We start from the raw sequence: 22,516 nt of genomic DNA, 5'->3' as shown, positions 1-22,516 counted from the left end.
ATAAGGGCTAAGCTCTCATTCTTCTTTAACTGCTGCAACATACCTTTGCACAATTGCTTTCAGAGCATATTGTCATAACTTTCCTTACACTGATTAGCATCCTCCCTGAAGTCCCATTTGCATTTAATGAAGCTGCTATGGAAGAGACTCTTCAGAGAGAGCCTATATGTTGTCCTTTCTTTCTTTCAAGGTCATGTCCCTGAATATGTGTGGTAGGATAATTAAATGCCTGCTCCTATTATCAATAATCCTGATACTTTTGTGTCCAACATCCAGAAACTTTGAAACAATACCTGCAGCATATGCTACAAAATCCCTGTCCAAAATGAGTGAAATACAGGAAGCAACGCAGCAGTGAAATACATCTCTGTCAAATTACAGATTCCTTTGAGTTATACAATTATCTCCATTTTTTAATTCCGCAACTTCATTTTATGTCATGAGCTCAATTCATCTAATCTCATCTAATCTAATGCAAGATTATGACATTGTCCAGGAAAAATATTCATGCCGAACCAGATGACAGTAATTAAAATTTCATCCCTTTGCTGTATTTTCAGCTTTTCTACTACATTGTCCAAGGAGAGATTAGTGCAGAATCTCTTAAATAGGAGATAACCAAATGCTAGAGAGACCATGTGGGGTGAGGGTTCATTTTAAAAGCCCAAAGGCTGAACTGGGGAATCTTCCCTGGAGCCCCTGCTTCCCAAAGGAATACTTGGATAGATTCAGAACTGGAAAATTCTGACTAGACTTTACCCAGACCCAGTAGTTACACAAAGAAAAACAGGGAATGTGGTGTTGAGACAATCTATAACAGACTGGTGAGCATTTTGAGTGGGAATGGGCCAAGTTTTAAGAGCAGACCTAACACATGTTCTCTCAAATGTAAATTGGATTAAAAACTGTTCCATTTTACTTACTCTACTGTGAAATGACATTCTGGTTTATTAGCACTGCAGGTCCTGACTAAAATTTAGTAGGATCTTTATCTTAAGAGTGACTCTACGGTGAACTTCACATTTATTTCATGATTTTTAAATTTAGCTAAAGCTATAACAAACTGAATTTTCATGCACATAGAGCATCATGTTTTTCTTTTAAGCACAAAGAAAAGCTGTCAGAAGAGACTGAAATAACTCTTTGTGAGCCCTCATTGTATCTATATGCTTGGCCCATTGGAAAATAGCATAGATAGATGTCCAGATAAACAACTAGTGGCTTTAATCTAGTCAGCCCCACATTCGTAAACACATATTCCTGGCCAATTTCTGCTTCCAGTGACATCTGATCCTCTCATTTACAGGTAGCAGTCCTGCTATGGGATCTGCCAGCGTGGAGCTCCACTAAATTGCCGTCACCTGGTCTCCTTGTAGCAGGATTGGAGCTGAAACCCACAGTTTCATAACAAATGTTATTAAGCTGATAGACTAGATGATAATCATTTACATGGCTATTCGGTGAAGAAAATGTAGTGACTGAATTAAATGGCCCTAATACCATGCAGAACATTGGCAAAATATGCACTGTCCCTTTCAAGATCTTTGCCTTAGAAGAAAAATAACTCCAGATATTGATATTCTTGTTTGAATAACCTTTCCTATACATCGTTCTTCTAAAAATAAATAAATAAACACACATTTAGATTTCTTTACCAAATAAATATATATTTCCCTGGTCAACATAAAATCTCAAATTGCAATATTGGAAAAAGAAGCCTTGCAAGTTCCCACTTTTATTCTGTCACAACTTAAAAATAGCCACAGCAATCTTTTTTTGCCACTATATTTTCTGAAACTATACTGTATAACATCACTACATCGTTTTGATAGCTCACAATTGCAAGTCTGCTTTCCTGATCCAATTTCAACTTGATATTTTTGCAATAGATCATATCACAAAAGTGTAGCAGTCAGAACAGAAATTTAGCATAATTCCCATATTTAGGGCTCTGTCAACAGATGTTGAAAATACAAAGACACTATTTTGAAAATAAAAGTCATGGTAAATGGACATTTGCCTATCAAGTCTGAAAGTATGGCTGGCTACCTGGGTTGCCAGCAATTGCATACATTATTGTCCTTGAACTGTAGCTGTAAATGCACTAGCATACAGTGATGCTGCCCAGAGAAATAAATCAGTTTGAAAGTAACCTACTTCTTTCTTTCAAATTACCATTAATAACATTTTGCTTTTGCAAGATTAATGTACTTTAGCAAAGATACAATGAAACCAATTGTCTTGCCTGTGTTCCAGCTTTCAGTCATGTCGCTGCTTTTTCCTGCATTACTTATGTATCTATTTCTAAGAAAATTTAGAGTGAGGATGTACAGTACAGAAGATACAACAGATACAGATGAAACAGCAGTAGCAAAGTAGCTTTCCTAATACATTTCTTCTAAGACAAAGGGAAATTTTCTTAATAAGAGAATGCCTTTCTCCCCACTGAAAACTAAAGCTAATGGGATATTTTTTTTTCCATTGAGACAGAACAGAAAAATACCAAATAGTACAGAGAATGTCATCTCAAAACTTCATGGATTCAGTGGTTCTTTGATGAAGAGCAGGTGTTTTTTTCCGACAGCTCTGGCTTCCGGGGGTTCAGTTCTAGGGCACACAGGCTTGTTACGGAACAACCAGATCTCTGCCACTGGGGAAGTCCCTTTAATGAAATAAAACTCCATGTGTGTCAGCACCTTCACTCTTAGGAGGAATCACAGAAATGTTTTCTTGTCCAGTTTTCTGCCTTAATGCCACTGTAACCTTTATAAGCATTTTTCCATCATTTTTGGACTCTGTCTGCTCACCTTCTTGAAGAGCAAAATCCTATTTAAATGAGCACACCACTGCCTGAGGTCTAGGTCAGCATATCCAGCAGTGAGGTGTTATCTGTGTCTTCACAAAACACTGCTGGCTCTAAAGCGTGTAGCCCTAAAGCTGGAGTTGAGAGTGTCTTACAGGTTTTCAGCTCTATTGAAGCACTGAAAGACTTCCAGACTGCTTTCTGTGAAGCTAAGGCTTGAGGGCAACATTCTTGGGACAATCTTGCATGATGGGATTCAGCTGAGCAAGCATAGAGCAAGGATTCATTTCAAGGTTAGGACACCTAAATGAAGGTGCCTACAGGTGCATTTGGGGTCTCACCTCCCATTGTGGTTTGTGGAGAACTAAACAGATTTCAGCCCGCCAGCCACTGGGGACATAGCTCAGTTGCACAAAAACTGGCACCAGGTACTATTTGAGATGTCCCATGGTGTCTGAGACATCCTTATACAGTTGACAGATACAACACAAGATCTGCAAACGCAGGTGAGGTGGAATGTACCAGCTCAGACTGCAGCATCTGAACCATACCTACTTCAGAGTGAGCTGAGCTTGCCCCCAAGCTCCAGTGACTGTAATAACTAGACTTCTATTGACTGTAACAGGAGGATTGTCCCCCTGCATGCCTGTATTCACCTACTCATAGAAACCTATGTTTTGGTGTTCCAGTGCTGAACTATGCATCCACACATAAATTCCTAAATTTGTGAGCTGAACACCATCCCTATTTGTAAAATTATCACCTGAAGCCCCCTTTTAGGTGAGTCAGTAGAGAGATGCATCTCTAAAGTGCAATTTCTCCTGCCTTAGTGTGATAATTCAGTGCTTAGATGGGCCTGCTTATATCTGTTGACATGTTGGGATCTTTGGGTAAATTCAGGGGTAAGTGTTTGCATGGGGGACATATTAAAGAAGGGATTCCATTCTGGAAACATGCCTCGTGGATTCCTCCCTTATTTCCAGCTGTTGGCCTGGAAGCATAACAGCCTTCTGTGCCCTGTGCCTAGTCTAGAAGCCACATGTAAACAGCTTGAATACATTAGGGCACCTCCCTGAACACAGAAATCTATGTTTAGTTAACTGAATCAATTTCATAAAGTTAGTTTAAATTAATTCTGTTCTGAGTACCCACAGCTGGGGAGAATATACTAGCTTACCTAAGCTATACCTCAAATTATAAAGGAAGGACAGAACTGTCTCACTTTTTCCCCACCAAATGCCTTTTTTATTTTTAATTTTTCTTTTCCTGAATAGGATGCTCTGCCCGTTACCTTAAATAGAATAGATAGTGCTTCCCTTCTCTAGGTGAGTAAATGGCTTTTTGTTGTACTAGGTGCCATCTGTTTTGCATTTAATTTATATATCCTTTTTTCCAATGAGTTGGAAAAATATGCAGTCCTATATCTAGTAGCTATTAAGCATTGCCAATTGAGGAATGAATCTTTCAATAAACCCTAAAATTATGCCTTGGCCTATACATTAAAAATATATATGACAAATATCTGAACAATCTAGCTGTTTAATGGACTTTATGTTTCTGGTTCTTGACTGAGACTAGATACAATATCATATTCTAGAATGACAGCCCATTTGGGATAATTCCTAACCTCTTCAGAAACCATAGCATATGACGACAATGGAAATAATTCTGACATACTAGACTCACACATACAGGGGAAATATTTACCTTCCAGCTTGTCCTGAAGGATAATGCAGGGCTAAGCTTTCTGTCTTCCCGTGTTGACAAGTTTGCTCATTGTCCACTCATGGTCACAGACTCATTCTGAGAGTTTCAAAACAAAGTTAGAATGCGGGCTTGCAAGAGCTCTATGTTTAAAACATAGTAGAGACCTAGACTTACTCTCTTATCTCAACATTTCATTAATAAAATACATATAAAAATGCTTCTTTGTCTGCCTTTCTTCATTTAGATTTATCACTAACTCTATTACTAATGCATATCTGGAATCCTGACCTCATTCACAGCCTGAGGATTGCAGTTGTATTTGCAACCATATCACTAGTCATGAATTTGTTAACCTTAAGGGCAATCAGAGAGATACTAGAAAGACAATGCAGACAGCTAGTGCTGAGTGGGAGTACTGTGCCTAAAGCACCCAAATACAGAACAGCTGTGTTTTTCAGCAAATCACCAGAACTCACCTGAGATGTTCAATGACTCATAAATTTCATTTACGGCCCTGGACTATTCAGACTGTTGGCAGCACAACCATTTCAGCATATTCCCTACACACATAGATTTTCCTCCCTTGAAACTCTTCAGTTAACCAGCTTATTTCAAAGCTCTTGCTGCTGTCAGTTCAAATGCTGATCTTCTGTTTGCCTTCAGAACCTCATTGGCTTCCATGCCTATGCATCTTGTCACTTCTTCCTGTCAACATGAGCACCACTGCAGCTGCAGAAGGGCAGCAGATAGTAAAAGCTCTAAGGCTAAGTGGGTAAGTGAGAATGAACAGGAAAGGACATTTAACTCAGCTTGACGTTGTAGGTGACATTTCTAATTTCCAAAAGCCTTTCAGCCCTTGCAAAATGCAGAATGACAAAGTTTCTATGAAAGACTGGCAGACCCATCTGCCTTGCTATAAATGTTAACAAATTACATCTGTGATGAAGGTCAGAGAAAGGCTGGGTAATATTTGTCAGAGATGAAAGAACTGAACTGAAAAGATTTTCTTTTATTGGGAACAAGTTTCTGTGAGTTCATCATCTCATAGGATTTTGTAGTTAGGGTCCTCACTTTTGGACTCCCTGATTCTAGAAATCTTGCATTTAATCCAGCATAAGAGCCTTATCTACTGAGGTTAGGATTGTCTCCTGGAAAAGTAAGCTGTGGGCCTGTATCAGCTCAGCCTAAGGTGAGCCTGAAATGTGTGATTTCCTAAACCTGAATAGCGACTGTCATCTGTACAGAAACAAAATAAAATAAAATAAAAATGTACTGCTTAGGTTTAGTATGATATTTCTTGGGAATTTTAGTGGAGCCTCCCTTTCCTCGATTCCTGATTATTGATGGCTTTTAAGTCTCAGTTAAATATCTAGCTGTTATTTAGTTTATTTCCGAGCATATGCAGGTGACTGGGCTTAGGTTGTTGGAGAAATAGACCGCCTTAGATTATGGCTCATCTGGACATCTAAATCATTTTGGATGGCCCCAATACATAGTTTTCCCTGAAAGTAATGGAAGAATTTAGAGAAATTGTATTTTGTTGAGGGATGTTATATGGAGAATATTGTAGCTTGTAGAGATGTGTGAAATCTAATTAAATAGTAAAAGAGAGATTCTCCTATTTTTTAATTGTGCTTTTCCCCAATACCTTCTCTATCTTGCCTAAATTTGCATATTTTTCTTTTTAAGCATTTCAGGGAAAATACATCATTCCAATCCAAACATCTATATGAACATGCGTTTTCACATCCTTTTAATATAAAAGACTTATCTATTAAATGTGATCACTTTCACTTAGCAAGGCAGACAGACGTGATGTTTCTTCCACCTTCTTGGGATATGATGTCTAATTTTACTTGAAAGTATGTGTACTTACTCCACTCAGATAAGCTCATATTGATGTCTGTAATAAAATACCCCCAAAATTGAATTGCTACCAGCTTTGCATTTCATTATGAATGCTTTGTATGCCTCTGATAAGTATTTGCCAGTTTGGATTTTACCCAGGCTGCTAGAGTCAATGCCTCTGATATCTCAAAGAAATGGATGTTGGTCTTTATTAATAACAGGTCTCCAGGCACCCAGTTTACATTTTATGTAAGAGTTTCATGCTTCCAACAATATCATGCACTATAGAACAATGCTGCACCACTGATTTAGTGCCTGCTTCCCCCTAACCTCAGTAGTGGTGTGTTGCTTTGCAGATCCTCTATCTACCAGTGTGATTTGGAGTTCCTTGTAAATACAAAGATTCTCACTGTCTTCCTCTTTTATAATTATAATATTTATACTTACAACACATAAAGGCCACAGTCAAGACTGTCACTAGCTCTGCACCTCATCATGAATTCTATGTGTGCTGCTAGTAACTGTTCTCAGTTAACCCAGAGTCTGACAATACACCTAGTATAAAGCATCTTTTCTCTAAAAAAATATGATGCTGGTTGGATGAGATGGACTATCAGAGGCACAAGGAGTTCTAATGATTACCAGATCTAGGTACACCATTAAAATGGTCTCTATTTCAAACTTTTCCTTGGTGACTTTCACACATGCCACTCTGAGTGTTTTACTGTAATTTTCACTTAATCTTCGTGTTAACAACATTGTCTCCCATGCCCAGTGAGTCAGGTGCTGCACAAATATATTTGTACCAGTACCAGGAAGTTTACAGACTTGTAGTATTTTGGATTCAAGCTCTAAACTGACAAAGGGTGAATTCTGTTCCACTTACTAAACAGCAGTAGATTGTAATCTAAAGCAGACAAATGACTTTACAAATAATAATAAAATGATGTTACTGTCATAGCAATGTATTTTAATAACAATACCAGGTAGGTAGATATTCTTGTGTGTGAATATAAAAATAAAAACATCACAAACATGACTTTGCTCGTGATCTGATAGGCATGTCTAAGTACAGATATATTCAGACCCTCACAGATTCTTTCATATATCTCAGCTTCGGACATATATAGCAGTTAAAAGTAGAACAGCTTAATTTGAATGAACTGAAATCTGGTAATTTTGAAAAAAAAAAAAAAAAGATTTCAATTCATTTTCTGACTCAGACAACTTCTAATTTTTGGCATTAATGTAGCTTTTAGGTGAGGACAGTGAAGTTCTGTTCCATTGCCTCATCAATTTTGGAAATGTTATTTTAACTTAAACCTGAAACATTTCCAGAACCTGTTCAGAATAAGAATGAGAAAAATTGGATACACAACTTCTCATAATAGTGACGCTGGTTTTTAACTAATGCTGTCTTATAATTTAACTGCTCTGTGAGAGAAGCAAAGAATCTTTTATATCCATATCATTTGAATGAATGTTATTGCAGTCAGCAATAACAGAATTCCTAACAACAGAATAACAATTGTTGAGTGCACATAAAATCTCAGTTGATAGATACAGATTGAGAAACAGTAAAAGCTTCAGGCAAAACCCATCATTATTTATTTGAAAGATGAGTAATCAGATTTATAAGGCTGATTAGAGTGATACATAATCTAAGACTTGGTAAGGTACCCCTAAATTTTCAAAGATTTAGGTGAGGATTTAGCTCTTTGCAGTTGATAGGAGTCACGCAGACTAAATTACATGCATTGCTCTGAAAATGTAGGGAAATGGCCATTGAAGGGGAAATGGCTCAGAGAATGCTGTATAAGGTAGCTTGTTGTTTGCATACTATTATATGGAATTGCAGGCTCTGCAGTAACTCTTAATGGGGGAAATTTATCACTGCAGAGAGGACCTGTCAAAGCAGAGGTCAGGACTGACAGACTGACAGAGAGAAGTGGCCAACCAAAGCCTTTTCTACAAATGGAGGAAAATATTGGAAGAACAGCGCAGGCATATTTGTGGAGAGATACGGGCATCTGAGGTCACTGAACAGGAACCACTGTAACAGTGTGCAGAGTGTAGGAGTAATACACCCAAAATATGTAGATGGACTGATGAGAGTGCCTCTGACAGTATGATGATTGTACAGTGTCTGACTGTATCAGACAGTACCTCTAGTTGGATATTACCTCCTGCTAAACAAGAAACTACAGTTCCAAGCTGTGTTTTAGTGAGGTGCATTTGTTAACTCTGACATTACTTGCCTTCTTTTGCCATCATCCCATCACACTACATTCCTGTTGCACTGAATTCTGCTTTAGAAAAGTAAGTGAAGAGGTTTTGCTACTCAAAACTCAACCTGATGTAAGTTTTTGTTTTGGTCCAGAGAGGAACCAAGAACAACGAAAAATGAGGAGGGAAGGAAATAAAAAAAGTCCAACTTTCTCACTTCTATAAAATGTGGGAAGGAAGCATGATGACATTGAGAACTAGAGGCAAAAAAGAACTTTGCATTTAATTTGGACAATGTTAAGTTTCATGTAATGGGAAGAGAGGAGGAGATGTGAAAGCCATAGATGTACATATACGTAGAATACTTACTGGATTTGAACAGAGAGCCTGACTGGAAACTGGAAAATAAATTTGTGAGACAGTATCAAAAAGATGGCAACAGAATGGTGTGACCTTGTGAGATTAGCCAAAGCAAAAGTGTAAAGAGAGTTATTTATTCTTTTCCCTTTTTACAAAAAGGGTTCTGACTTGATATACTGTCTGCGAGAGTGCCATCTGGTGATCCACAATTACACTACAAAAATGACCTTCCTAAGCAAGCTGCAGTTAGAGCTACCGTACAGACATTTCAGTAGCTCAACCCTCTGCTGGTTTCATTAGACCAAGATACTATTATATGCACTGTACTGAGAAAATAAAAATCATTAGAACTCACAGGGGAAAAAGCAGGAACAAACACACTTAACATTCAAATAAAATACAAGCAAATCTTTAGCAAAGCAAGCACAGAAGGTATGCATGTAAAATCTTGTTTATGCTATGAGGATGGAAAGGTGCTTTATATAAAAAGAAGAGTTTTGGGGAGTATTTATATAGGTTTTTAACTCTCTATTTAAATCTTCACTCTAGAGTACATAAAAATGTTAGATAGTAAGTAGTAAAGGCAGATTCTGTAAGGCTAGCTTTTTGTCTTCAGAGCTCTTTCTAAATTTACTTATTGATGTTTATTTGTCTGACAGTCTTTATAACTAAAAATTGCTGGCACTTCTCCCTATGACCCACTGAAAAAATTCTCACAGACAAAACATGTACCTTTGTTGTTTTCATCTTCTTCAAACCTTCAGAAGAAACTATGAATTTGAATTATTGTCTGTGATTTTTTTCATTATCACAATGGATGGTTCCTGTTTTTGTCAATTTAGGATTTATAGGACCTACAGGACTTGCTTCATATAAGAAGGAAATGTTTTATTCAGCTATCTGAAGCAGAGTTAATACACTAAGAAATGATGTTGAGGGGAAAATTTTCATATGAGTTATACAAATGAAATCCTTGTTCATCTCCAATATCTAGAAAGTAATGACTCCATGTTTACACTAATGTGAAAGTCTAGATTAGGTTTGTACTCAACTCATAAAATACCAATATAAGTAAGATATGGTACAGTTCAAACTCTCCTCTCTTGCTGGAACAGCCGCTCTGAGCACCAATAAGCCATCCAGAAGAAAGAAACAGGGGGTCCATGTTAACACATCTAACCAAAGAGTCTGAAAGTGTATTATTCAATAAGGTAATTATTATGATACTTCTAAGGGAAAGGAGACATGGGAAGATAAAGTGACTTGCCAGATATCATATAGAAAGTGCTAGTAGAGTCCACCTAAGCCTCTGGGTCGGAGTCTGGATTTAGACACTAGACCATACTGTTTTACCACAGAGACCTTTGACATCTCAAAGCAGAACCAGAATCTGGGTTTTTAACCCAGTGTATTTTTCAAACACTTGAAAAATAATTTCTATAAAGAACATTAATTGCCAATTTAATCAGTCACATTTATCTTCATTTAGATGTAACTGAAGATTAAGTCTCTCCAGGGGGTAGGAAATAGCTGAAATAAACACAAAGCATTGTCTTGTGAGAAACTAACCATAAGCTCATTAAGATTAGCTATTTTGTGGAAGACTGAGAAGTAGTAAATGAGATACCTAGTCTGAGAAAGGAACAGATTCTAGGAAAAGCAGTCAGAATAGATTTGCTTCAGTACCAGGTAAAATAGCTGAAAAGCTAATTAAAGATAGAGGAACTAAACTGCACACATGAACAGCAGTTAGCAGGGATTAAGCAGAACAATTTGTGGAAAAGTAAGTCTTGTCCTAGATATGCTAGAATTGTTTTATTGTAATAACAAAAGAGTGAATAAAGGAGAACCAGTTAAAATAGTTTATGGGGACCTCCTGGAAGCCTTTGATACAGTTTCCTACAACAGCCTATTAAAAAGGCCAAAAATTGACTCCACTGGGAACAGGATTTTGCTCTGAGCAGCTAGAGTGTGCAGTATTTTTAGAAAACGGCAAGGTCACAGAAAACAAACTGAATGGAGGAAGGAATGATTTGACACATGGAAAAATATCAGTGGGATGCTCTGAGCTTCCACGTTAGGCCCAACACTGTAAAAGTGATCTATGTGAAAGGACCCCTGAATCATCTGTCAGTAACAGACATATCTAGAGGTATCTGGAGAAGATTTGGGGAAAAACTTGAAGATATCTAGTAATCATACAAAGATCATACATTCTGTTCTATTAATAAAAATAATTCCTGGTTCCTACCTCTATATGGTTCCAGAATCCATTTTACAATGACAAAAAGAGCCTATAGGCTCACAGTTTTGCATACAGTTAATGGATTGGCACACAAATATCCAGCATTGAGTATCTGTGCATAGTTCAGAACATGCAAATCTTTGAGTGCAGTGATGCATGGTTAGGACTGTGAATCTGATTTTTTTTTTTCTATGTGAGTTTACAACAAAGCCTAGCTTGAAGACAGGAAGGGCAGGGGTTTAAAACTACAAACTCTAAGTACAAGTGAAGAGATATCAACACTTTATCTGTGGAACAACATGTATGCTATCAACGAAAATCTCTTTTTAACACCTCAGAAACACTGTTAGAGATTCTCATTTTTGCCTCTATGAGATCTCGATTGTCTGCTTCACAACTTAGTGTTCACACATCTGAGTTATTGGAATGGACTAGTATACAGTTGTATAAATTCAGAGAGAAAATCCATAGTTTGTGCAAATGATCTCAGTTCTTGTGTAACTTTTCTGAGAAACTTTGTTAGGTAAAAACCTGTGTCATTCAAGTTCAGCTTTACTTTTTCAATACAGGTCTGTTAAACAAGAACTAGACAAATCTGGAAGAAAAATGGTTCAAGAACATCTGATCTAATTTGAAAGAACAAATGACTAGGACAGAAACGAAGGCCAAAAAAAATGAAGGATTATGACAATAAGACAGCTTATCAGATAGTTTTATATACAAGCTGATGTTTGCCACTCTTTGGAAAAAAAAGTTTGTATTTTCTATATAGATGCAAGTGAGTTAGGACACTAATCTTGTTGTTAATACAACAAAAAAGTCCTAAAGGTGAAACAAGACAAGAACTCTGAATCACTCACACAGGTATAGACTTCGTGGATGTTCTTTCATGGAGGTATACAAGTATACACGTCCTACATATGTGTGTAGGGCAACTGGGCATTCTTGTAATTACATTACAATTCTTGTAATTCCAGATGCAGTTAACTATGCTGACAATGCAACACATGGCCATGCTTATGGTAAGTGCTCAAATGCCCTTTTTATTCCTGAAATTATGTGCACATCTTTCTAGAGATCATGTCCCGGACCTCCTTCTCTCTCATGTGAAACCAGCTTTAAAGAAGAATTGGAACTCCTTCAAAAAGATTGAAAGGGAATTCCTATGCTGATAGTGGTATTGAATAATGGTCATAGTAACGCTATGTATTTTCCTTTTCTTTCTGCTCAAATCCTCTAAACGATAAGCCAAAATCTCCTCTGAGAGTCATTCACACAGTTTTTATTCTTTTACTGTTATCTTACCGTCCCTCAATCCCAGTAAGCCAAAACTACCATCACCCCAAAGTTAATTGGATCTCATCGTGCCTGTTTTCCATCAAGAGTGAGGTTCACATATTGTTCTCTTACTAAGTACTTAAAGATGGATTCTCGGAGTGTCAATTTGTATGAAACATGTATTTCAGAAGGTTATGTACTGGGATTTGAACTATGCCCTATGTGGCTCCTCGTAGAGTCCTTCACTTACAATAGGTAAATGATTTCTTCTTAAGAGTTGAATATTAACTCCCTACTTAAAATTTGCATTTACATTCAGTAAAGACTTTCATTTCCTGGTTGTAAAATTAATCTTTTTTGTTTTATCAAAGAAACATCAGCACTCTAAAGCCAGAATGAAAGAGCCATTAACCCTTTGGAGAAGTATTGAAAATGATATTTTTTTAAGTATAAAAAGTTAAGGAATAGGAAAACCTTAATAGTTTTTTTTTTGAGATCTGTTTAAGCAAGTGGGCCTGTCCTAAGGAAAAGGATTGGGGGGGGGGTGGGCAAGAGAAAGCCTTCCAGCCTTCCTCTGAAATGGTGTTCCTTTTTGGTAGAATATACATATTAGATATTTTTTTTTTTCCCCAAAGTATTAGATCCTGGATATGAGAGCTGCCAAATGCAAAATACCCTTACCTTCCCTACCACAGCCTGAGACTTCACAGTCAGTTTTTTATATCTGTATCCTCCTTCATCACACAGTGTTAGACTAAAGGAGAACAAGACTGCATATTGCAGTGATTTCAGTAATAAAAATACCATTGTTTATCCTTAACTTCTCCCATATTTCAACTAAATTATTTGGTTTAGTTACTGATTTTCAACACACGGGAAATAATGTCTCCAGTGATGTCTTGTTCCAAGATATCATCACGTCCAGGTAGCTAAAAAACCAATTTCTTGAACAAGCATTTCCTGAGGCACTAAATCACTGAATAAGGAAGGAGTAATAGCTACCATTATGGGTTTATTCTCACAGATCGAAGTTAAAATGGCAAACAAACAGCAACCAGCTTAATACCTGCATCTGATTAGTATCATAGCTGATGCAAAAAAAGATGTTGGATTTATTTTATACCAATTGCATAGATATGTACACATATGTACATGTATAAATTTTCACAAAACTATTGCCACGAAAAGTATCATTTAATTTCCCTGTGGAAACCACTCCAAGAAGTGCAAAACAAGTGTATATGGTCTAGAAAAAGGCAAATACAGCTGCCTTCTGAAAGGAATGGTACTGAGCTATAAATCCTTTTGGAGAGAAAAAGGGAAAGAAATATGTTATTCATTATGGTTTCTCTGTGTGCCCTAGACTTCCTCCCCAAGTAAGGTAAGAAAGAGAAGAGAGCCTTGGTTGCAACTTGTGAAATAAGAGAGAAGCTGTACTCTGAACTGAAACAGTGGCTCAGAAAATAGGATGTGTATATTTGTGAGACCTGGAAAATTGTATTTGGGGAATTACTTCAAATTTATTCTGATTTTTGAGTCTTTGGGGGAACAGAGACTTTTCAGATTTCCTCCAAAAAATATGGAAATTTTACACATACATCCTGAGGAATCTTTTAGGCAGATACTGGTTTAATAGATTGTTCACTCCCTCAAGAGTATATAAGAACTTCACACAACAATTAAATCTTCATGTTAACATCACATGCAGAGATGAAATCACGAGACCCCAGTCTTCGATTAGTGAAGTTCACTCTTGCCATTTCTATGACTATTTTTATTATTGTAGTAGCATGTCTAGGCTCTACCGCAGGTAGGCATTGTGCATTATAAAACTGATAGTCAAAGATACTCCTTGCTTGAAGAGTTTGTAACATAGATAAATGAGACTTTCAAAAAGGGGTAAGAAATGAGACATTTTTTCTTTGTCCTAAAGATGAAAAACAGAAGCGGGAAGATATTAAATGACTTCTATGGAGGAAATATATGACAGAGCTGGAACAGAAGCTACACTGAGCACTGATGATTTAATAACTAAAGCACAAGACCATCCTCAATTTCAGAACTTATTTAAAAAAACCTGGCCCTTCTATCCAAATCTTGCTTTCAAATCTGTTGAAGTTTAACCACTGTATGAAATACCAGGAAACTTTGTGATTTCCCAATGCAAGAAGAAACTCTTAATGTCTTTCTTATAGATTAAATTTATGATGCAATTTCCAACCTATTTTACGTCATTTTAGCTAAGACAACCTCTTGAGATTTCCTTTATCTTTGCTTTACATCTTCTTTTTATCACTGTGTTAATGTTTTGTCTTTTTGTCCACATATTTTTTAAAACCGCTTCTGCTCACATAATTTCTGTAACTCACAGTATGAAATTCAAAGGGCTAAATCCAGTGAAGCAAACAGTTAACAGCAAAAGCAAACTTGTCTTCATGTCATTATATAACGGATAGTGAGATAAGCAGGAATTCTGAGGCTGTATGAAAGGAATATGAAATTTAATAGTAAATCCACCAATGAGCTGAATAAAATGCATGTAATTAGACTGTTGCCTGAGAAAACGTTTTTAAAGATCGGTGTCAAAACCCAGCTACCTAGCCTCTGAGAACAAGCAGGTAATGCATCTGTATCCATGCCTACATTTTATGTATCTGTACTATTTATGTAACTCATTCAACTTGATTAGGCCATGCTGTAGGCTCCGGAGAGTAAACCACATTCATTCTCCCCCTGAAAGCAACTAGGTATATTATTGCAATACAAAGATGTTTGGACAAGTTTTTAAAATCCTATTGTGTTTTGCATTTTAAGCCTGAATGGCATTTCATATTAGCATCAAAATGTATCAGCAACATCATGCTGATTTATTTTTTAAAAGTTTCAGCTTCTAGGTCGTCAGAACAGGAACTAATTACTGATTATAAATCATTCAGACTCTCAACTCTACCCCAGACTTTACATACTCAACTCATAATAATCTTATATCCCATGCAGTTCCACATCATTTTTTCAGGCTTAGAAGCATGAACAGGGAAACTTAGGGCAAATAAAGATACTTATCAAATAGGAGCATTTGATACTGGTCTCAAATAATGAAATGAAACATAGGAGTGATTGCAGTGACATTTCACAGAGAGAGTGGTCACACATTGGAATGGGCTGCCCAGGGAAGTGGTGGAGTCACCATCCCTGGAGGTATTTAAGAGATGAACGGATGTGGCACTAAGGGATGTAGTGGTGGTTGGATTTGATGATCTTGAAGGTCTTTTCCAACCTAAATTATTCTATGATTCTATGACTCTCTGACAGTACAGGTCCAGCCTGTATCTATCACCAAACAGAGCTTAAGAAATACGACACCAGTAGAGCCCATCCATATGTTCACTCAGTGTATTACAACAAACACAGATACACACTGTGGATTTTCCCATAGTTTTAGCCCACTGGGCTACAATCATGCAGGCAGATAATCCATATGTAAGTTTATGAATGTCTGTTCACACAAAGAAGCCGAGAATGACAGAATATCCCATGTTGGAAGGGACCCACAAGGACCATCAAGTCCAACTCCTGCATCCACACAGGACTACCCAAAAATCAGACCATGTGTCTCAGAGTGTTGTTGAAAACACTTCTTGAACTCTGGCTGGCTCGGTGCTCTGACCACCTCACTGGGGAGCCTGTTCCAGTGCTTGAGCACTCCCTTGGTGAAGAACCTTTTCCTGATATCCAGGCTGAACCTCCCCTCAAGCAGCTTCATGCCGTTCCCTTGAGTCCTCTCACAGGAGTCACCATTGCTATTCTTGTGCTCATAGTAAGCTCTGGAGTTGGTTAGATCTTGGCAAGTCTCCAGAGTTAGGTGTAGGCACTGTGAGTCATCTTGCCTGCAGTGTCAGTCCCTTTTATATCTAAATGAGGAGAAATGGTCATTGTTATGGTGTGACTCTGGTGGTTTGTTTGATAACTTTATACTTGGTCAGAAGAACTGGTTGCACTGCAGCAGCACAGCACTGCAAGACGTCACCTTCTAAGCTCAGCCCACATTTACCCTGGAAAGAACAGCGTCACCACTTTGGTCTGAAGTTCCCTTTTTGAAATTGATTTATTGTAGTCCAGAAAATGGGAATTAAAACCCCTTCCCGAGCAAAAATACAGAGACCCACAGCAGCAGTATTCCTCGCTTTGTTTCTCATGGGAGACAATATCCCCTGGTACCATACATCTTTCTTCTCTCGTAAGCCAGGCAGGATTCTCATGTTATTTCTTGCCTGTCTCCATGCAATTCCTTGTACAATAAACCTTAGACTCTCTCTTTCACATATGTCCTGGGACTTCTTTCCTCTAGGATTGTATCAAATCATCTCTTCTCTTGGAAAACCCTACCCTTGGTGCTGGAGCACAAGCACATCCAGAAAGAAGGTTGAACTGGGGCTGAGAGCACATAAAGTGATGTCTTAGGTCAAAGACCAGACAGGTGTTTCCAGAGGATGTATTTGCAAGGTGCTTCTGCCCCTGGTGATGTGAATTTGCAGGAAGTGGCAGGTGCAGTGAAAATAAGGATTTCAAATGCCAGATCTGAACCTCTGGAAGGGGAAGGCAGACTATTAGCTTCAATTTCTAAAATCCTGACTGTTTTTTTGGTTTCTCTTTCCATGAGGGGGATGCTGGTGGCAGGATCCCCTTGACGGTCTTGCTGCTGGTTTACACAAGGGAGTAATTTTCATTGGAAACTAATCTTTACCATGTCAGAGGCTCAGAGTCAATTTTATCTGTGTTTCTTGCTGTCACTGCTATTTTCCTCAGCAGCAGTGCCACTAGCCCTGCTATTAGTCACTGCTGGGCTTTACCTCACAAGAGCCCAATGTCTCTTTGCTTGAAAAGTTACAGGAAGTAGCAGCATTAATAACAGTAAAATGATGTTAAAGGAACTGCTGCTTAAGGGTAAAAGAGGTTAACTGGGCAAAGCTACGTTGGCCTGACCCAGGCAGGATCCCAACAGCAGGCTTAAAGTTCACTAATTTACATTCACATCCTAACCTGAGCTTTGCAACTGGAGCCCATTTCCAAAGACCTGTCTAAATAAGGGCAATCAGGAAAATGAGCCTGACTTAAAAAAAATGTGACTTGAAAGTGGATTAACTGACTTACATTTGTGAACGCTCCTAGGAAGAATAAAAGTGAACTTGTTTCTATTTATTTCACGCTTGGCAGGGAACTAATTCAAACATATCTTTTTATTCCCCCCCCCCCCCCCCAAAAAAAATAATTATTGAATTTAATTACATTTAATGGGGTCACTTTAAAAGCTGATTCTTATTAATGTTGAGGGCTATGCCTTGTAAATGAGATCTATTAAAAAAAAATAATTCACTAGAGATTCAAACTTCCCCATATCTTCCTTGGATCCTTCTGCAGGACCCACTGTTAATACCTTGCATAATTTTCTCTTGAAGGCCAGAGGCAATGGGAAATATTTTTGCTATATAATAACAGTAACAAATGGAAGCTGGGGAAAATGAGTTACTTGGTGGAATAAGATGTGGAAGTTGTATTCTGTCCTTTGATAACGTTCTTGTCTGAATCACAGGGGAAAAAAGGATGTATAGTTCCTGCTGGAGTTCTCTTGCAGCCTGGACACAATCTTGTAGACTTCTACCAAACTTCTACCATCTCAGAGGAACTACAAGAACATTGAGGAACAGCAGTTCCACAGCTGTTTGTAGGATCTTTGCATATCAATTGAAATGATAATCCAAAGGAAATGAAGTACAAATAAAGGCGTCCATCCCTTTAACAAATAGAAATGTCCTTGTCTTGAAAGCCAAAAGATCTCTATTATTTTGTTTATTCTACTTCTAGTTTGCTTAATATACTTCTTTACCCTTTTGTACCTGACCTTCTTCTTATATACAGTGACATACAAGTTCCTGTCTTGGTGAGCCATTATAACAGGAGAGATCTGAATGGCAGGTGCTGTTTAATAAGCTTCTCTAGAAGTAGCTACAATTAAATAATTTTCTTTAATAAATAATTCGAATATACAAAAATAGTCATATACGTCAACATGTTCCATACTGTGTGATATAAATATATTATCAACAATTTTAAAAAAAGAGAGAAAATATCAAAGCAAATGCACAGTAGAAGAAAAATACTCACCCACCTGGGCATAACTCAGAAAAATAATAATTTTGTAAGACACCTTCATCTTTAATATCCTTCAGAAGCTTCTGCAAGGCTATAGAAAGCAAGAGGCTATTGTTCCCCCTCCTCCCCCCAATTTTTTTTTTTCTATTTAAAAATCTTTTGGCTTCATCACAATCAACAAAATATATGTGCAATCATGAAAAATAGCCTGCAGCTCTGCTGGATGAAGCATATCAGCTTGTTCTCCAATTTTAGAAAATTCTATTTTATGGCTATCAAAACTGCAATGAGGAAGCAGCGTTGTAAAGAGAAGTTGTCTGAGAAACATGCAGAACTCTATCTTGATAAAAAGGCTAAATGATGCCAAAACAAAGTCCTTATCAAATCATCCTAAAAAAAAAAAAAAAAAAAAAAAAGTTGTAATGAAAAGGTATGATGCACCAGGGAAGCACTCAGATTATATTGTTATGTATGTTTGAGAAAGTAAGTTGACAAGTGGAGAAAGAAACATAATCTCTGATATATGAGCAATTCTGAAACTCTTTCATGGTGAATAAGTTGATCCTTGTCCCTGCAAAACCGAAATACAAGTAAATAAAACACAAAAGTCCTGACCTTTCATCTCCTTATTGCAATCCTCTGACTTCCCTGTTCTAATGTCATTCTGTGAAATTTTGGATTAATGGTGCAAAGAAATATTTGCCTTGATAATAAAGAGTTTCCAGATTCTCCACCTCTGTTTTCATTGCCATGTTGTCCTTATTTATAGTATGTAAGTCTGTAACTTGACAAGACTCGGTAACGCTTTACATTTTACAAGTCTAGAGACAAAGCATCCTGCTTGTCCTCTACACATTTAGTACTGTCAAATCATTAAAGCTCTCCCAAGGGTATCCCTCCTTGCCAGATTTGAGACCTTATTAAGATTTACAGGATGAGTTTGAGAGTGGTGAACAGCAGTAGAAGCATATTTCCCAACTGAATTTGCACCAGACAGCTAGCTCCCAGTCTTAGAAGTTAGTCTTATTTTGCTGAAATTGCTGTTTCTTAGGGTTCATAAATAATGATAAACAACAGTGACAAAAAAAAAATTAAAAAATAAGCTGAGAATAAAAAGAAAAACTAGAGGTGAATCTAGAAAGGAATCAAACTGAAAAATGCACTGTCCTGATTTAAACCTCACTGAAGTCAAAGGGATGTATGGGTTGAGTTCAACAAGATCTACACCCTGTAGGAGTAGAAAACGTGAGTCTTTGAAGCCCACTGACAGTGTGGAGCTCATATAGATATAAGAGATTTTGGTCTTCACTCCTAAAGCTGCCACATGTATCTCAAAAACAAACAAACAAACAAACAGCAACAACAACAACAAAAACACAGAAAACAATCCTCCCCAAGCACAGACTTCTCTAATCTCTCCTCTTCCAGAGAATTACACATGCAGAACTCAAGATACAGTAGGAAAATTCATCCAAGCAGTAATGACTATAGAAAAGGATCTCACGGGAAAAAAAATCAACAGCCACCTCTCCCTGCAACACTACATAGCTCTTCTTCCTTGATATCCTTAAAGAAATCAAAACAAGGCTGGCAGAGGCTGATGTTTCATAGAAATCACAGTGGGAAGGAATTAGAGAGGACAGTGATGAAACCAGCAGACCTAGGATATGATGCAGCTTTCTATCCTCAGAGAAGCGTGTAGGACAGAGTAATAGTAATAGGTAAAGTTACACACTTTAGAGTTGATGCCCGTGGTAAGAGGGGATGTAACTGCTAAGTAGCAAAAGATGAGATCTTGGTAAGGAGGAACTGGAAATGAATCCTAGCAAATACAGCTGGAGGAAAGTCAAATAACCTAGTCCAGAGCTCTACTCCAAAGCATGGTAAGCTTTGGATAATTTTGAATTCTAATTCTGTCCTTCAGTTTGTTTGCATTTTCTCCCATCTTGATGTCTCCATCTTTGCAGACATTAAGACACTGAATCCTACTCTCTGATTACGGTTTTCCAACCAGCTTTGCCTCAAAATTTTGGTTGTTTATTCTAGACCATATTTCTCTAGCTTGCATATGAAACTGACATGTCAAAAATGTCTAAACAATGATGTTGAAACAGAGGATGTCTACTGTTTCTCCTCTGCCCACTGCAGAAAGGGCTGGAGCGGTAGGATAGAAATTCATGGCAGGTAGATGAATCACCAAAAACAGAGATGAAAGCCTCACTGTGAAATGAAAGACAAAGAAACTGATATTTCAAGTCAGTGTTTGGAGATTTCAAGACACCCTGGAAGTTCATTTCACTCTGCTGAAAGATTTTAGTCTGGATTAGTCAGTGAACCTAACTGCAACTTCCTTTCTTAATATATTTATTTTATTAGGCAAAGACTCTCCTCCATTCACATATAACTTACATCTCCTAATTTCTTTGCATTTCCATAAAAAAAAAAAAAAGGTATTGGAGGAAATCCCTAGGGCAGCAGGTGATTAAAGTCCACTGGAAATCATCTGTTCCTCTACCTGACCCTCTAAGGGCTCAGACTTAGGGGTGTGCTATTTAGTTTTTTTTTTTTGTTGTTTTTTTTGTGATGTTAATTTCATGTGTAGAGGCCCATACTATCAGTCTTTTTTTACCTTCGTACCCCTCCCCAGAACTATGAGGAAATCTGATACCCCTTCACCCTCACTCCCTTTCTGGCAAGTGTCAGATTTGTCAATCACAGAGGGATGATTCAGTTCATGAAAATGTGTCACACTAAGTAGAATTTTTGCTCTGACCTTCAGCTCTGCCCTCTACTGTGACAAACAAGTTTCATTTTGCCACTCAGAGAAATCTGTTTATTTCCAGCAAAATATAACATCTTTCTTCCTAGCAGAAAGAAAAAAAATCATATCCAGCTGAGGAAATGTAATAATTTCCTGATTTTACTTCACTTCTTTTTCAGGTCTAGGTGCAACTTCTTTATATACAAGAAAAAATCTACAGGAATCATTAAAATTGGAGCAGGAAATCAATCTTTCAATTAGATTTCATCTTCTGTTTACTGGTGATGGGAGTCTTCATATGGAGTATGTACGGTGCAGAGCTGGTTACAACTAATAACAAAGAAATGGATTTTCAAATAAGTACTATCTTTTCTTTGATATACTTATGCAGGATCTTGTTATTTGATGTCCACGAGCACTCAGATGATATCTGTGCATTTTGAAAATACCCTGCAACTGATGATTGTTATTACACATGATTGCACATCCAAAATTCCCCTTGAAATCCACATGAGTCAGAGAATAATAGATGTCTGTGGCTATTATTCAACACTGGAGGATGAAAGTTTCACTGTGTCCAGATGATTCAACAACTTAAGGGCTAGACCTACCCCCAGAAAAGGACAAAGGGCCCAGAACAGAGCTTTAATGGACAATAAGCTTTGGAGAACCTGCCCGAAGACTTAAGCAGTTGAAGTTTGGAGTCAAAACCACCTTTCATTCAACTTTTACACGAAAGTTTCCTTGGAAACTACTAGTTTCACTCTGCACACATTCTAGGCTGAGCAGCTAGGAGCTTAACTGCAACATATAATCATAGAATATCCCAAGTTGTAAGGGACCCATAAGAATTATCAAATCCAACTCCTGGCTCCACACAGGATCACCCAAAAATCAAACCATATGTTTGTCAGCATTGTCCAAACACTTCTCGAACTCCTGCAGGCTTGGTGCCTTGACCAATTCCCTAGGAAGCCTGTTCCAGAGCCTGACCACCCTCTCAGTGAAGAGTCTTTTCCTAATATCCAGTCTTAACTTCTCCCAATGAATCTTCATACTGGTCTCTTGGGTCATATCACTGGTCACCAGAGAGAAGAGATCAGTTCCTCTGCCTCCACGCTCCCTCATTGAGCTGTAG

General features: G+C 37.6%; 1 protein-coding gene across 2 annotated transcripts in view; it reads right to left on the bottom strand.

The window, feature by feature from the left end:
- Positions 1 to 759: 759 nt before the first annotated feature.
- TDRD15 (tudor domain containing 15) overlaps positions 760 to 22,516 on the bottom strand; it is a 205,903-nt gene continuing 184,146 nt past the window's right edge. For both annotated transcript variants that reach the window (XR_010830659.1, XR_010830661.1), the window contains 2 exons: positions 4,511 to 4,606; positions 760 to 2,662 (listed from right to left, as the gene is read on the bottom strand). The gene's annotated coding sequence lies outside the window, so the exon portion shown is untranslated. The remainder of the gene's footprint in view (positions 2,663 to 4,510; positions 4,607 to 22,516) is intronic.

Source organism: Anser cygnoides, chromosome 3, assembly GCF_040182565.1.
Source record: "Anser cygnoides isolate HZ-2024a breed goose chromosome 3, Taihu_goose_T2T_genome, whole genome shotgun sequence".
Classification (NCBI taxonomy): domain Eukaryota; kingdom Metazoa; phylum Chordata; class Aves; order Anseriformes; family Anatidae; genus Anser; species Anser cygnoides.
The sequence above is the reverse complement of the archived record's forward strand: the minus strand, read 5'-3'. Positions and strand labels throughout refer to the sequence as shown.